Source organism: Vanellus vanellus, assembly GCF_965231255.1.
Source record: "Vanellus vanellus genome assembly, chromosome: 2".
NCBI lineage: Eukaryota > Metazoa > Chordata > Aves > Charadriiformes > Charadriidae > Vanellus > Vanellus vanellus.
In genome coordinates, this window is record NC_138906.1 from 143,277,448 (window position 1) to 143,295,565 (window position 18,118).

Here is an 18,118-nt window from a genome sequence, read left to right on the forward strand (position 1 = left end):
GGCTCGGCCTCGGCCAGCAGCGGGTCTGTCTCAGAGCAGGCTGGCGTTAGCTCTCTTGGACATAGGGGAAGCTTCTAGCAGCTTCTCACAGAAGCCCCCTCTTTAGCCCCCCCGCTACCAGAACCTTGCCACGCAAACCCAATGCAGTGAAATATATACCTAGCCCAAGCTGTAAGATCCAGAAAGTGACCCAGTGTCCAGCTGGACACCTGAGCTACAGGCAGGATGGTGCTAGCGTTCAAGGGACTGGAAAAAGTATGCAGAAGGAGGAGGTTTGGCAGAAGTATGGAAATGTCTGTTTTAGCCAGCGTGAGCTGGAAATGACAACCAGAGATTTGTAAGAAAGTTTCCAAGAAACAGGCCAAGTTTTTGATTTGGGATAGGCCTAAAGTAGAAAGGTGTCTCCATCTATTTGTCTGGTCCCATAGTGGAGACGAAGATTTGTGAGTGATCTGCACAAAGCGGGGGTTCTGCCTCAATGAAACCACTGAAGTCCTACAGAGTAAGGAGGAGGGAAAACTTCACTGCTTGCAGAACAAACCCAAACATCTCCGCTGATGCAGAGCCTCCACTGACTGTGCATGAGGACAGTCGAGGAGAGATGGACATTGAGGGAAACCATGATCTCAAGCTTTCAGGGGGAAGGGAAGAACCGTGACGTGAAGGCACTGGGTGGAGCTGGTGGGAGCTGCCACCAGCGGTCCTGGACCAGGGACACAGCAAACTCAGGCACTGCATGGAAGACCCTGGGTACACAACTGAAGAAGCACATAGGGCTAGGGATGGGTTCTTCATTTTGGTTTTAGTTTAAGACGGGAAAGGGTAAAGTGAGTTTGCCTTGTGAGAGAAAAGAGCCAGCTGGGACTGAGAGGTAAAGGAAAAAGGCAATTTGGGAGCCAATTTATCCTAACATGTCCTCAAAAGATTCGTTTGTGCTGCTTAGAGCAAACTGTAGCTTTGGGTTAAAGCCCAGGAGTGTACTTTCTATCTAGAGGATCTCTTCCTGACAACTGCAGTGCTGGAAATGCATGATGTTTTAAAGGTACAGCCGTTTCAGCAAGTGCTAGAAATTAAAATCTGCCTGAGACACTGCTCTGTTTACACTGACACATGGTAGCCTATAGCAAATTGTTTCAGACCTCTCCAGAGACAGAGATCAGGTATGAGCAAAGAAAGATAAAGTGTTTGGCAAGTGCACGGGCATACAGAGGGTTCAGAACCTTTCATGGGGTCTCACTGGTTCCAGCCTTTTGACAGACCACACTCCACAAGCACCCAGCCCTGCCAAGTGTCATAATTGTATTGTAAATCTCAAGAAAATTTGTGCTTTTTTTGAAGTGCAATTGCCTTAGAATATCAGCTTTCATTGAAAAAACAAAAAGGCTAGTCCTCATACTTACCAAAAATCTTGAAATACATCCCCTAAAGACTCCCCAAACCAGAATTAAAGGAGAATCGCACTTGTACTACTTTCTAATATCTCGTGATTTTACCTTATGATTTTTGCACAGTGTGTTGGCGACCCTGCTCAATTATACCAAAAACTGAGCTAAGAGACCTCCAGGGGCTGGCTGACTTTTTACGTAAAGTTTAAAATCTGTTGTGGAGTATGCACTAAGGCAGTGACTCCCAAAATGTTGTTCACCCATTGGATTATGGTAAAGTGCCTACCACTTATTGCATGACTTTACACTGTAGTTTTCACGTTGCCTTCACAGCATATTTAAGTAAAAGGTGGAAGATAAGCCTGCCAAACGATGTGAGAAAATGTGGTGGCCATTAGGAAACTCCAAGGGTCCAAAAGGCTCACTGTTACAAAGGTGTAATTTTATTGCAGAGTTTACTGGGTTGTGGGTTTTCAAGCTCCTCCCTTCCCGTTAGACTGTCACACCGGAGAGCAGTCCCACTGCTGAGCGAGGCGAGAGATGCTGTGCTCGTACGGGCACCTTTCTCCCCAGAGAGAGACAGCAGAGCCCTCTCTGTACCCATCCCATTGCGGTGCTGGTGGTGCACTGGGAACCTACCTGAGCTACCTTTAAGCTGAGCAGCCCGGGTAGGGTTAGGGTCTGGGCACAGCAGGAGGGACGGCAGTGTAGGTTAACCACCCAGTTATTTGCCCTGCTTCCCCTAAGGTCTCGGCACACGTCGAGCCTGCTGCTGCTGCAGCTCTGCTGTGATCGGTACCTAAATTAATGAGGTCAGCACTAGCCCTGAGATCTCATAGCATGGTCCTGCCCCGACGTTTCTGAGCCGTAGAGCTTGTCTTGCAATGGCTGTGGGGTTTCAGTGGATGGGTTCATTTGTTCATGGCTAAAGAGCTTTTCTCTCTGTTTTTGGATGCAGGAGAAGGCTGGAGCCCTCACGGTCCCTGCACAAAGCTTGTTTGCAATGTCACTGCAGCACGGCTGTGTTAGCACAAGGTAAAGCACAACCACACACAGGGTAAAGGGTCCTCCGAGCAGGTGGAACTTGAAGCAAGGCCGGGGTGAGCGCTCACATGTGGCTGAAGCCAACCTCATTCTTCAGAAGAAAAATACATGAAGTGTTTTGTGAAGCAAGGAAATAGTCCAAGTGGAGGAACCAAAATCAAGCCATGCCTGTTATCAGACCAATTAGCGCTGGACACCTGTACCATTAGAAGGAGACTGATGAAAGGGTTCTGCCTACCGCATTTGTATTTTTGCTTCCCAGTCCCTGTGTAGGAGTAAAGACCTGCAAGGGCTTCAGGAGCCCCAGGAGCCCTCTGGCCCAGACAAGGGCAGGCCCAAACTCATGGGCCAGCATGTGAGCAGCCTCCATGGCTGTATTCCCAAGTCTGATTTAAAAGGTATCTTATCCAGGCTGGACTGCTGGAGTAAGCCAACACAGATGGTGCAGAGATCATGGACTGGAAAAGGAGTACGTGTGAGCTGTGTAGGGGACAGGACAAGCAGAGGGACGGGCATAGCTAAGCTGATCTACAAGAATGCCAGGCAGCTTTGCTAACTGTAGAGGCTTGACTTACTGACTGTAGATGGCTTTAAAGAGAGTGAGTCTCAAGGACATCAGACTTAAAAGTAGTCATGGGCATTTCCAGCAGCAGTCTCTGCCTCTGAAAATATAGATTTAGTGAAATAGAAATAGTTGTTGATAGGTACATTCCGGTTTTCACAAAGCTTCCCACAGAGTGAAGAAAAATTGTAAAGAAAACATGCTATGTGATCTCTTAACTTGGGGTTTTTATTTACTGTTTACCAATGTGGCTTCCCTGGGCTTTTGCCAGCTGGATCTGCTGAGGTTCCTAGAGAGCAGAGTCTGTAAGTCTCATAGCTTCCAGGTAAATCAGTATTCTAATATGTTGAATTCAATATGTTTAATTTGTTGAAGTTTGATTTGAGAGGAGACTAGCTTTTCATCTTATTTTGGGATGACAATTTTTTACAAATCCCAAGACTTTTCATGAAAGCGAAATGAAGCCAGTTTTGTCTAACAGACCACCCGCATCTACGAATGCTGAACCGTGTTGCCGCGGCATCACCTGCCTTCACAACCAAAGTACCAGAAGAACCCGAAAAAGCTATTTATCTTCATTGGTACATAACTGAGACCAGGGAAGGGACTCGGGAAGACGTGTCGTTTGGACCTTTTCCAGCGAAGAAGTGCAGCGTGGACTTCCTACAGCCAGCAGATGAACAGCGTGAAGCAGAGGTGGCTGGAGAAATCCTGACGTGTATGCACGTGTGCGCTACTTAGTGTCCATGCCTCCGAAGGGTCCTCTCAGGGAGAAGGCAAGGAGGAAACCTTTGTGATTTATCATTCACATTTGTCTTGTACTGGCAAATAATAAGTAACAATGTATGTCAGACAAAGGAGTTCAGCTTAACAGCACCCTTCTGCAGAGGTGTTGGCTGGAGGAAAAATGATTGTTATTTTAGCTACCTGATGGACAGTTAGCATGATGAATTAAAAAAAAAAGATAACAACAACAACAACAACAAAAACCCGCACCGCATAGGGAAGACTATTTCAAGAGAAATGAAACAAAAAGAAGCAATGCAGTTTGCTACCTTCGAGGATGAGCACTTATTTAAAACATTAATTTCTGCGCAGTCTAAAGCAGAGAACCCACAAATGCGCTTCCCAGACACACTATTGATTTCTGACCTACAAATTACTCTCCTTCGAGGAGGGCTGATGCGGAGCACAGACAGTGGGGGAAGAGGGCTGGAGTAGACTGGGTACTTCTCAGCTGCAATCTGCATAATGTTTAGTATTCAGTGAGTTAAAGCACGCAATGAAAGGGAACTGTCAGCGCAATCTAGAAGATATAAAGAAATGAAGGGGTGAAAAAAAGCCGTATGCTAATAATCCACTCAGTAATTAAGTGAAGATCGCTGCCAAGCGCCACTGCCACTTTCAAAGGGTAATTTGTACAGGAAATCATAGAGTCATTGTCAAATCATTTCAGGATAAAAGGAAAGTCATCAACTAAGATAAGATAAATGCTGGGTGTCTGGCAGCATGTGCCCTAGGAAATGCCTTTGCTTTTTTATATTAAAAAAAAAAATTTGCAAAAGTGGGGCTAGGAAAACTTGACATGTTGAAATGCACATTTACTATTAATAATAGGGGTGATATATGCATAGATGCATTATTAAATAGGTAACTGGAACAAAAAAAAAATCATCAAGAGAGCCAGCTAAAGGGGACTTAACTTTCAACAATCTTTCGTGACTTTTAAGTTGAACCTTCAGTAAATCAGAGCATACTTCATCCCACCCCCAAAACTGTCTTTTGTAATTAATACACATTAATATTCCTTTCTTCTAAGTATGGGATAATCTGTGGGAGAGCCAGTTTCCCACAAGAAAAGAATTCTTCACAGGAAAAGATTTCCAGCTTTACAACTGCTAGCCTCCCACAGACCCCTTTCAGTGTCTAAATATCGGCATGTCACAGCTTTCGGGGCCTCCCCAGCGCTGAACCCGTGGTCAGCACGGCGGTGTCGGGGTGCTCTTGCTGCGAGAAAGAGCTTGTGGGCGGCAGACACCACTTGTCTGCAAACAGGCATTACTGACCATTTGCTTAGATTATGGGTTTAAAGTTTCCCTCTGTGCTCTGGGTGGCACTGAGTTTTCAAATACATGTTTTCAATCATCATTAGCGTGGCCTGGTTAAGGCTGTGCTCTCGCTGAGACTGCGCTCAGATGAGGATGGATATGGCCGCTGGACTGATCAGTGTTTGATATTCAGAATGGGCTTCAGTGGGACGGGGCCACCTATTAAGGGCTGGACTCAGGAGGTCAGTGGTTAACTCCCATGGGAGACAGAGATTTCCCCCAGAACGAGATTTCACCTTGTACATCAGATGGGGATGAACTTGAAGTCTGTCTGGGACTGTGTTATAGCACGAAAATAAGAAATTTAAGCATTTTGTTTTGTCACGCCATGTATTGAATTTGTTTACCTCGAACTAATGAAATGCATGGAGCTTCCCTCATGGGTAATCATATTTATTCCACATTATATTTAATGATACATGGACTTACCCGAGCGTTTATGCCATTGTATAAGTGATTTTGACTATATTGTTTTCTTTCACCACATCTTGAAATGACATAATAAAATTAGACTAATTTCTAATTCATATAATTAACTTTTATGTAATGATATTTGAATTTTATTAAATGCATATTCTGGCCTGCACTTGACCTATCACAGGTGTACAATTAAATAGCTGAATTTATGAATCACAAGAAGGTATTCGTTTTCAAGAAATGGTGTTTATCAGAAGTGGAAAAAATCATATTTCATACATTTTTCCAGATATACTAACTAATCTTGTAAAATGTAAGCAGGAGGCTCTTCAGATGTACACTCAATTTTATTTCGTGCCAATTATTTTGCGCCTAATTCAGCAATCCAAACACAGAACCCAGATCTGAGAAACAACACAGACTCCTCTCGGTATTTAGCACAGAAGTCTTAACACTCAAACAGCATGAGGGCTTGTTGCGTTTTGGAGAGAGTTCTGGTTTCTTTAAAACAGTGATAACGTTTCAGCCATCCAGATTTTTTCATCCATGACAGATATAGTATAGATCAAACACTTTGCATCATAAATAATTCAAGTCTAATTTAATAAAAGTTAATGATCTACAATAGAAATGGCTTTAATTTTACTTTTAACTGTTTCACAACACTGCCTGTAAATGAAAAAAGCAGGCTGGAAATGGACTCAGTGGTAACATGGAGCTCCCGTGAATTTTTTAACACGCAACCTTTCACAAAGAATAAATTTCAGAGTGTTTACAAAACGATGTTTTAAAACTTCAGCCAAAGAGGCTGGGAGAGAAAAATGATCACAGGGAGAACAAAAAAAAACATGCAGTGTCCTTCAGATGTACATTTCCTTTATTTTCTTTTCTTCTTCCCGGGTTGTGACATTATTACCCTATTTTTATTTCTTTACATTTTATCTTGTCTCATGTGAAATTAGACTTTTGAACATTTTTTATGTTTAGAAAATATCTTTTCATTTGAAGGTGAAAGTGTTTCTGAGTTCATTTTTGATTAGTATCTCACTTACATTTCAAAGTAAGTCTCTATAAAAGGACCTCCAGAATATTCATTTACTATTACGTGATTAAAGTGAGCAAAAATTGGCCATAGAATACATTATTTCACACAGTGCCATATAAAACATAAAAATAAAAAACCTCTTTACCTTTCTGTTTCAGGGCTATGCATATTTGATCTGGATAGAGATAGAAGAGGGTCGTATCTGAGCTCAGCACAGAACAGTTAATCTCTAGGTATTAAAAAAGAGAAAGACAAAGGCCTGCTGGTGATCCTCTTGCTAACCAAAAGTGAGCTAAAATACACGGCGGTACAATTAGACCGATAACTTGCAATATCCAACATTGTTTCTGAAGAAGATGATGGTTATTTGTCAAGCCTATTTATTTATTTTATTTTTTTTTTTAGGATTAGTTCACGCAAAAGATTAACTTGGGTAAAATTTCTTCCTGTATATCTGGGCAGGAGTGATCTCCCCCCCAAAAAAAAGGAAGGGGGGAGGTTCGATGGGTTGGATGGTTGTGTTTTCCCATACCAACAGGTGCCCAGCTACCACCACCTGGTGCAGAAGCTGCTCTCATGGGTAAGCATCAGGCTTGCAAAAATGTGAGCACGGGGAAAGTAGCATTTCAGTGGCAAAAAAGTCCTGGAATTAGGCTGTGCAGACTCACAGGCCCTGGTATTTAAAAGTAGCTCCAGGCCCAACTGGAAATTTGGCTCCAATCAGATTGTACCAATAGGGAAAATTTAGCTGAAAGTTTATGAGGTGAAATGTTGTATTTCCTGCAATAACAACGATGACTAATTTGTGATTGTATGGCGTATCCTAACAGCTGTGATATATGTTGCTTTGAATTCATTTAGTTGTAACAATATTTGTTAATTTTTTCCTTCAGATGCCTGTTGTTGATATTTTCTAAATAAAGCCAAGGGAAAGAAAACGCCAGCATTTTGAAACATAAAGCAATCTGTAAAATTAAAAAAGCTTTCATTCCCACCCCCCACCCCCCCCGCGCCGCCCCCCCTCACAAATGTATACCATATGCCAAAGCTACTCCTTAACTACAACCGACTGTTGTTACTGTAGTAATCAGTCTATGTCAGAGCAATTACTTAAAATCATCCGTCCGGGTTGTTTGGCAGAGGCTGCGTCACACTGAGCAGAACAATGGGGCTGACAGCGCGGGCGGCGCGCGTGGCCTGACCCTCCCGCGGGACGGGCACCCGCGGCAAGCAGGATGGCTGCAGCCCGCCGCCGCCGTGGCCGGGGTGGGCTCGGTTGGATGCCCCTGCCTTTGCCGTGGGGCGGGAGGTTGGTTGGGGCGGGCGGGCGGCAGCCGGTGCGCCAGAAGTCACATCGGCGTTGAGTTCACCGGAGAGAGGAGAACGAGGGGGGCCTGCCCGGACCCCCACCTGCAGCTGGCGCTGGGTGATGGGGAGGAAAAGAAAACCCCAGCAATCCTCATCAAGATGCTGGTGTGCCCAAAGCCATCCCCAGGTGCTGCAGAACCTGATGACATCGAATGCCCCCTTCCAAATCCTTGTCCTTTAGGGGACATCTCTACTTGAAAAGCAATTGCTTTTGTTTCTGCCCTTAAGACCATGCTTATGCGATAGGAAAAAAGCGGCTCTCAAATCTGCATCATTTTCTCTAACGGTCCTGAGATCTTTTATTTTTCACTACCCACAGAGTGATTTTCAAACACTTACTCACATTTCATTTTATTAACAAATAAGTTCTGTTAGAAGGGAAAGCCGTACAGAATCAATTGGTAATTGAAAGGAGATGTACGCATTGATTTGTACATAAATGATATACTGTGCCGATTATTGCTGAGGGAAATACAGTTTAGTGATAATAGTTGTTATACATTTATTGTTACTTTCGTGGTTTTTACTGTTATTGCAAATTATCTTTTAGAGTAGAAGGAAACACATGATGTGTTATGGAGCCACAAAAGCAGCTCACAAACATTTGCAGAAGGAAGAGCACAGAGCCTACAGAGAAGGCAGTAATTCTGAAACTTCAAATCTCTGAAGCTTTTCGGGGACCAAAAGAAAATCGAAAGTAGGAATAAAGCCTTCAGAAACCATAACCTTATTGTTGAGTTCCCGGGAAGGGTTTTCTGCTCGGTTAATTACTTTTACAATACCTGGTGAGATGGCACCATGACTGGAGTGCTTAGGATACTGCAGTTGAAATAATAAATAATCATCTGACATTTCTTAAAAGGCTTGCTTCTTTCTGAGTGGTGTTGTCTTTTATCAGCCTGCCTCATGCCTTTATCACGTTTGTTCTCATTCAGATCACTGAAGGCTTTCATTTCCTCACCAGTCCCCAAAGTCAGGATTTGTAGCCCGTATTCAGATTCATTTAAAATCAATGCAGTACAAAATAATTAGAGAAACAAAAAAGGTGTTGCAGGTTCTTTCGTTTCCTCAGATCTTTTGACCATAAAATGATGACTGTTTGTATTGGAGAAGTGTTTTAAAATAGATAGTGAGTGCATGTGTTATCTTGCACATATCCTAGCTGTACACCACACAGACCTGTAATTGCAGAATTCTGAACATTAATACAAAGAAATACATTTTTTTTTCTCAGCAGCAGAAGCATCAATAAAAAAAGCCAATTAGAAGAGATGAATTTTTATTACGTGCTGATGATTAAATCTACATTAATCATAAACATCCACAGGCCACCAACAGGGCTTGTTTAATCATTTTCAACCATTTGTGTCTCTCTCCAGCTACCATTCTGTTAGATTTTTCTACATTACTTCCATATTTGGTATTGGGATGTTAGAAAGTGCGAGTATACTCCTGGGTAATCAGGATTTCAGGCAATATGACTCAAAAAAACATTCACAAAAGAACTCTCCTGTAAAGGTTTCTAAACCCGTGATTTGATGGGTTGTGTAGTTATGTGGCATTGTTTATGGGGCTATTGTGTCATATATGGCACTCACTCTACGTGCGGAGGTTATTTCAAGTATTAAATAACCGTTGAATTGCGTAGAGAGAGAACTATATAAATGAGATCGATATAAAAGACATAATGGAGAATAAAAGGTCAAGAAAGACCCAGGTACAATGACCTGGAAAAGGAGGAGGACAAGAAATGACTCTAATATCAACAGGAGAATTTTTAATGAAAATTGTTTTGAGCACCAACCTAGGAAAAAAAAAGGATATAGCATGTTGTCTCATTGCTAGAAGCAAGTAAATAATGCTACAGAAGAGTTCAGACCTAATTGGGAGTTGGAATAATTATAGATGATGATAAGCCAGCCACCAGAGAAATGCAATATTCAAGATGTGTGGTAACAAACACATTGATTAACATAAGTCAGGACAGGAAAGAACACAGCTTAGAAATACAGTATATAATTTATGACCATGGCAAAAAATTAATATCAACAATAGATAGGGAGAGAAAGAAATAAAATAATTAGAATTTGTCTCACATGCTTTTTTTTTTTACCCGATTTCTCAGTGATTGTACAAAGAAAGAGCATTTAGTGAATGATTTTTCATTTAAGTATGAATTACATTGAAACTGAGTGCAGCCACCCCCCCCTCACCTTTTCTGAGCACTCACAGAAATTTCACAGCAGTTTTTGGTGGGATATGGAGAAGTTTTTCTGCATGCAGTCATATCCCAAGTTGCCTGCTGCTGATCTTATTTTTTCCCTTTTACAAGCAGACTTATATGAAAAAAGGGAAGGGGGGAGGAGGTAAGCAGAAGCCATTTTAGTTTTGCCTTGGATAAATTAAGCCAGCAAAGATGCTCTTGGGAGATTTCCTATACGAAAAAAAAAAAAAAAAACCACCACTTTCTGGGCTCTTATTCTTAAGCTATTTTGCATTCCCAACAGCTTGACAAAAAGCATATCTATGGTTTACAGTTTCAGAGAGTTGTGTATTTCTTTCTTGCCTTGGAAGGGTTTGGAGACTGCAGAGCCAGCGAGGATACCGGGATGGTTTGATCTGACTGGGGGCTATACCGCATCCTGCAACAGGACCCTGCCCAGGTTGCCACATGCACAGGCGACAGCTACCCCATCCCGTGACCGGGGGCTTCGTTCCTACCACGCTGCCCTAAAGAATGAAAAGGAGATGGGAAGGAGCCACAGCTCCTTAGCCAAAAATCTTAATACCTCTGGCCAGGCAATGTGAGTCTTTGAATACTGCAGGATTTTGCAGGAGTGCATGTCTGTGTAACAGGATGCTTTGTTCCTCTGGGGACACAGGTCAGACTTCAACACAAAGGATGAGACATACAGTGGCTACCAGCCTTTGAGCGAGCTGGTGTGGTGACCGCACCACCAGGCAATCTCTCCTTACGTTTCCCGGAAGCAAAACAACCTTAAAGTGTGCAGATTTGTAGTGGCAGCGGAGGGGCTCTCTGTTCTAATTTTAAAATGCCACCCTCATCAGCATGTACTCCGTCAGCAGAATATGCCTCGGCTGAAGTCAGTCAGTGGGAAACTACAGAGTTCTATCGCTTAAGCCGGCAGTTCAGCGAATTTCTGTGCTCCAGACTGGTCATCTCTGAATTGCCCAAGTACCTCTGTGCACGTATATCATCAAAATATTAACTGAAAACACTATTAAAGGCAACATGGCTCATTGACCACATACCATGGCGTTGCTGTCAACCAGTTATTTGTAGACCACACTTTGAGAACCACTCACTGAAACTGTCTAAAATGAAGTGTGGAAAACACTGTAAGAAACAAAGCCAAGGAAATAATATATTGGCAAGGAAACGGAATCTAGCCCGATCTTTTTCTGTCTCACAGTTGCAGAGATATATGATAGCTCTATCAATTGTAAGGCCAGTCTAAGTCAGAATATAGGGTCAAGCACAAAGAAATAATTAGGGAACCGTCACAGTGGGCAAAAGGAAGGTATAAGGAATAGTAAATGAAGCTAAGCTGAGATAGATATAAAATGTCGAGAGCCATGAGAAAAGTGAAAGATGAACGATAGCAGCCAGCCCAACAACATGAATATGATGTAAAGCAGAACAGCTTTTAGTTAAGGTAGATCTCAGTTTCTTAACATTCTGTGAGGAAAGATTTGCAAAAGAATGGAGCAATGTGTGAAAATAAGAAACAGAAGGAGCAGAAGGAAGACAATATGGTAACACATGGTTACAGTTCCAAGACTTGAGAATATATTTCTTGTACTATATCCCTTTATGTTAAAATGCATTCTGTTTATTCTGGCTCAATGGCTCAGCTGGTACCATCGTGTAACACCCCACCACATGGTAGACCTAAGCTCAGGGCCAAGCTTGGGCCAACAGAGCTTGGGACTGTCACGGAGGCGATGCTGTTAGCTTCAGTGTTGGCTAATGCTGCCCAGAGAAGGGATAGAGCTGTGCGTTTCTCTGAGAACAGCAAGAAGGAAGGAAAATAATAAGAAAAATGGGAGAAAATGCATCTCAGAAGTAAATGGACAAAATTATAGATCTCATGTAAATCTTGCTTTGCCAGGGAGGTGAGAACATCCTTTGTACATGGTTTTCCACAGGACTGATAGAAGATACTGGCTTCTGTACTGTAAATATTACTCTTCGAAATAAATTTTCTTTGCTTCCCAAATATTTCATGCACTAGTATGGCTGTAGGAAGTGAACTGAGACTAACAGCAAAAGTTTAAAGCTAGAATGATGGCTAGTTATAAGAGAGCAAAAGCTGTAAATAGTGATCTTAGAGATCCCCTTGTAACCTACACAGGATTAAGTCTCAGGACTGCATTCACTCTGTGACAGAGCTACTCCGCCTTCTGAGCTTGAATGGAAGTTGGAAGAAAGCATTAAAGATAAACCCACTGATTTCAGACAGCCTGAAGCTGGTTTGCAGAAAGCTCACTTGAAGCATTTATCACTTTATGGAGTCAGAAAGTGGGATTTATCTAACCTCAGCGATCTATTGATGTATCAGTTACTTACTTGTTTTAGATACTGACTCCAGAACGAGGCCTCTCTCTCCTCCTAGACAGAAAAGTCGATTAAATTACAACAGATGCTTGATTTCCTGGTGATTAATCTCAGGTGAGATGAAGCCTACCCCAGGAAAACAGAAGGGAGCATTTCTTAACTCCATGTATTCGATGCCACCTGCTTCCATGTCTCTCAAGTATACCAAATATTGTAGTCAGAGGGAAATCAAACTGATTTATTCTGGCGCTCTCAATAGCAATGACACATCGATAATGAAGAACAAGTGGTTTCCCTCAGTAAAATTCATTCCTTGGTCTGCACTGTGGTAGTGCAACCTGATGAATATTTTGCAACAAATCTCGCAAGGACAGTATGCTGCTGAATTGTAAGCTGCTCTTTTAAAATCAGCTCAGTACCTTGCACATTAGCCAGTAGCTTTTGATTTGTTCTAGGCGGGTTTTAGACACAGCGTTCATACATATAAATATACATTATTCCAAAAATACTTCTTATCACAGCTGTGAGATCACAGGACTTTTTTTTTTTTTTTTGTCAACTCCTTCTCCTGAAGAAATAATCACGCAAAACATTGTCTTTTGGAAGCAAACTGTAACTATTTCAGAAATTGCTCCTTCCTGCCTCCCCAAACTTGAAAATGCCAACTGGGTATCTGTGAGTTATTCCTGAAGACAGTCTCTGTAAAACATATTTAAATAAGAAAAGCACGGCCAAGGTCATAAAGAAAAAGAAAACTGAGAACAAAGTTATAATTAAGAAATATTTAAATTCTATGCACAATTGAGTTTGATCAGATAAAGGAAATAGGTACTTTTAGCCTGACAAAGACGGGTCCATTTGCTTTGCCAGATCTGGGACAATGCATCTTTGAGATACTGTGCCATTTCTTTTACGCGGCGCTTCAAAAATGTGGGAGGAGGGAGCGTCTAAAGCAAAATTGCAAATGCAACTTTTGATTGTTATGATTTATTTTTAATTATCCTTTTCTCCCTTTGTCTTAATTGGACAGAGCCAGTCTAAACTTGTTCTGTGCAATTAAGAGCAGTTACATTCATAGAAAATTGAGACCTATTTTATTTCATTTGGACTGACTCATAGTTCAGCTTGCTACCGGAAAATTAGAGCAAGAAAATATATTTTAAAAGCTAATAAGCTTTAGTAAAAATATCCTCAGCGAAATGATGGGTTGGGAAATTTTACGTATTCACTTCAAATCATATCAGACAGCGGATTGGGGGAAAAGCGTTTTGCTCTTACTAGGCTTTCTTAGGGGACATTTAGGAGCATGTTATCGAATCCTCTTAAAAATCCGTTCTGAAGTTTGAGCTATTTATTTCCAAGGCAACTAAACAAATATTTTCCAAATAACTTATACATGCGGCTCAGACAGGGGCTAATTCTGTACTTGGTAATTTCCCACCTCTCGCAAGCACAATTGGCACCCAGTGTACACAGCAATGCACTTTCCAATAGTTAAGGTAACAAAAACGCTGTAAGGTGAAGGCTGTGCTAAAGCACCTGCATAATGCCCATTAGTGTTAATAGGGGCTTGGGAGAACATATCCAATACCTCCATAAAAGGCCTCATGCAGCTTGGAATAAATGTGCAAAACAATAATAAATTAGTGAACCAGTATGAGAATAATCGTTTGAAATGAACCCAAATCCAAATATTGGAAATTTCCGGGGTTTCATGTTACACATGGGACTTACTTCTTAGATCCTTTGGCTGAGGTGCTTGGGAGGGGGGAAAAGTGCCTGAGAAATCCTTTCTCCTCTCCTGGCTGCTTGAATGCAGCTGGTGGCTTGGGACAAGGAGATGATTGCATGTACAAGGAGCAGTCATGGAGACAGTGTGCCTGCTTGACATAAAAACCATCTTCTGGCTCTCCTGACCACTGTCCATTCTCCCCTTCTCTGCTTCAGATGCTGCATACACCAACAGAAAACCAAACGAAACCACTCAGAGCGATGTGTGTACTTGAAGGCTGAACCATACATTTTGTGAGAAGATCCCATGGTGCAAGTCCTTGCTCACAATTCCTACAGACTCTTTAATCTGCCATGGCTTAGGCCAAATCAGCTACAGGGGACCTGAGGACCCCAGATGGGAAAGACAGATGCTCCCCTCTACCCCTGTTCAAAGAGAGAGGCAGAGGAGGAAAAAGAGACTTATGAGTTTAGAAGGAACTAAACTACTTTAATGAAATATTAATAATAAAATAAAAAGAAGAAATAATGAAAAATATATACAAAACCGTATTAAACTCCCGAGATGACAATCATGTCACTGGCTGGCACTGGGGCAGTCCCAGGCTGGACTCAGTGATGGACGGGAACTGGATTCCGGATCTGCATTCAGGATCGGTATCAAAGGCAGACGAACAGAGTCCTCCTCAGACGTCGGCCATTGAAGGAAGAGCCCTGACCCTTTGATCCCTCAGCTTTTATACTGAGCATGAGGCAGATGGGATGGAATACCCTGTTGGTCAGTTTTGGGTCACCTGTCCTGTCCGCTCCTCCCTGCAGGTGGGACCCCACTATGCTTTTCCGCTTCCGACCCTCCAGCGGGGCAAATAACAAAGTTGGTTGGCCTTGGGGGTTATAGCAATGAGTATAAGCAGGAGCCTCTCTGCACACCATGCCTGGGCATCAGCTATAAACAATTGGTCTGATCACTCTGGGAGAGTGAACACTGTCTGCACAATGTGCTGTTAATTTCAGTAGTTAGAGAGGCCCAGCTAAGAAGCGAAGTTACTGAACAAAATTGGTTCTGTTTTACCTCAAACCAGGACACAGGGACTTAAAAACACTTGCGTACACTTATTTAATTTTTTAGACATTATTTTTTATTGCTGAGCATCCTTGTCTCCTGTATTCTCCAGCGAGAAAAAGCAGTAGGAACACATGGCAAATTGAGCTTTACCACTTGTCCATTAAAAAAAAAGTTCCCAAATCCCAAGGCCCTTAAACAATTTGAAGCTGCTTGGTAAAAGTGCTTGTTTGTTTTAAACACTTTCTTTTTTCTGAACTCCTCTTTGCCTTATGGCCTTTTTTGCCAAAGCCCTGCACTGAGGTCCAGTTGATAGAGCGACCTTGTTCATAAAGTGTGAATTTCCATCAAGTCAGATGAAATGTGAACTTGAACAATGGAGAGTTGGCTCCTTTCCAATCCTAAATATAGCTGTGTGAGAGCTCTCTGAAACCTGCCAAGCAGTCAGCCCTACTCTCAAAGAAAAGAAAGGCCTGAAATACTTGGGGTCCCTCAGTTTGCCTCATTAATTTCTTGTCTTCCCACAGTTTTGAAGGTCCCTGTGACCAGTTAGACCCTGCCTACGTGTAGTTTACAGCCAGGTTTTTGCACTGTGGTTCTCTGTACATGCCCAGGGCATCTTCCTTTGTGGAAGAGGGCCTTCATTATGCCCTGAGAGTTGCATTGGTGCTGGAATGAAATTTCAAGGGGGTGGTAAAATAGTAAGTAGGAGAGCTGCTAGAGCTTGGTGATGTTGAAGTCCCCTGGGACAATGCGTTGGCCAGTGACCCAGCCAAACCATCTTTTCAAGCATACCCTCCAATGAGGAGTGGCAGGGCTCTGGGCAGGGAGGCCCAAAACAGACACAGTGCAAGCAGCATCCAGGGACAAGCTCCTCACCTAAGCCTGATGTTCCAGTCATGGTCTGGAAGGAAACCTATGTCCAGATCTCTGAGAAAGACCATTGAGGTTACAGGAGCTTCCAGATGGACACCAATGGTCTTGATGGCCAAAGGACAGTTAGGCAATCCCATTTCTATAGCTGATACCAGGGGTAGACTGTACCTTGGAAACGGCACAGATGGCCCTAAATATAGAGCAGGACTGTGGCTTGCCCCAGTTAAGCGAAGTCTGAGTGTACAGAGTCAAGAGATGGTGAGCAGCCCACACTGGAGCTCTGCCAGGGGACATGGCAGTCAATCATTAACGCTTTTTGACCCTCCAGCCAGATATCTTTCTTCAGCTTTCAGCTTCTCTGGCCTTTGCCCAAGACTGGTAAAGATTTAATAAAGAATCCCCTAGTGCTATTTTTGTTCTTCCTTTTACCCTGCTCAGTGCCTTTCAGTGTTGTTTTTGCTTGGTTTGTCCTCTGCCCTTGTGTTGGAGGGTCTACCATAAAGACAGTGTGGTGCAAACATGGCCTTCCCGCTGACAGAACCTCCACTCTACCAACAAGCTTGGGATTTAAATTTTGGGCAAAGATTTCAATACAGCTCTTCTCCTAGTTCCCGAGAGAATTAAAGCACATGCAGAAATGTACAGAAATTGGCTCCTGCGGACAGATTAATAATAAAAGACTTCGTGACTATTGTACATTTTCAAGGCCCTTATGAGAAAAAAAATAGCTCATGAATAGCTTTCAAAGTGACAAAAGTTTTTCAGACAGCAGGGCACACGTTTCTTGGGACCGATGATGGATGATAATAGGATGAGAAAATGAGAGCAGTAAGAGGTGAGGCGCTGCAGCAGGTCCTGGAGCCCTCCCCTCGGCTGCGGAGCCGGGGGGCGAGGGGAGGGCATGGGGAGCATCCCCCCAGCAGCCTGCCACCGTGCTCCTGCTGCGACCCCAGAACACGGTTCCTAGGCAATCCGATGAGTATTTATGTCTTGCATCCAAGAAAGATAAGGAAGGAAAGCAAAATGGAGAGAATGAAGAGAAAATGAGATACAGCTCTAATTCTTCTCAGGCTCCAGAACTTATCAGTGTCTATGTGGAAGAATTCATTCTTATGTACTCTTAAAAGAGAGAAAGGATATTTCAGTGTATGCGCTGTAAGGGAACATTTCTGATGATTCTCAGTGCGAAGAAGTGACATTTTGCTTTAAAACTAAATATCTTCTTCATTCATTTTAGTTCTTCATTTAAATCCTAGCCTTAATTGTTATAGTTAGACATAGCTCTGAAACCAGGAGACTTCTACACAAAAAAGCTCAGGCTTGAAGTCAACAAATAGACAGTAACACAATGTTGACATTGGCAGGGATTTTGCTTGTTGCTGATCTTCGATGTCGTCTCTGGATGCTAATGCTTCATGTGTTTATGTCCTGGTTTGAGAGGCACAGGATTTATTTCTCTTTCAGTAATTTTACTTTTCAGTAAGGTCTCTCGTAACGCTAGGGAAAACTGCAGTTTTAGAAGATTCTAGTGTCTGAATTTGTGAAAATATTTATTTTATAGCCAGCTATGGCATGCGGGTTTCAAGGTCTCAGTGTTTTTGAGCTTGCCAGGTGCAGGGATGAGGAGAAGTGAGACCCGGGTGTTTGACCCAAGCTGGCCAACAGAATTATTTCATATCGTGAACATCACATTCAATATAAATTAAAAAGTTTGCTGAGAATTTTCTCTTCTTCTATGATGGCTGTGATCCTGAGAACTTCTTGCCCCGATGTTGGACCCCTGAGGCCTTCCCTTCCTCCCAAAGCCGTAGCGCTCGCAGTGTCCGACATTTGCTGTCCACTGCTGGGAGTGCACAGCTTCCTACTGATAGAATTGGCTCAGTATAATCCTTGTGTATTTTATATTGGTATTGGCATCAATATTGGTTCTTTAGTATTAT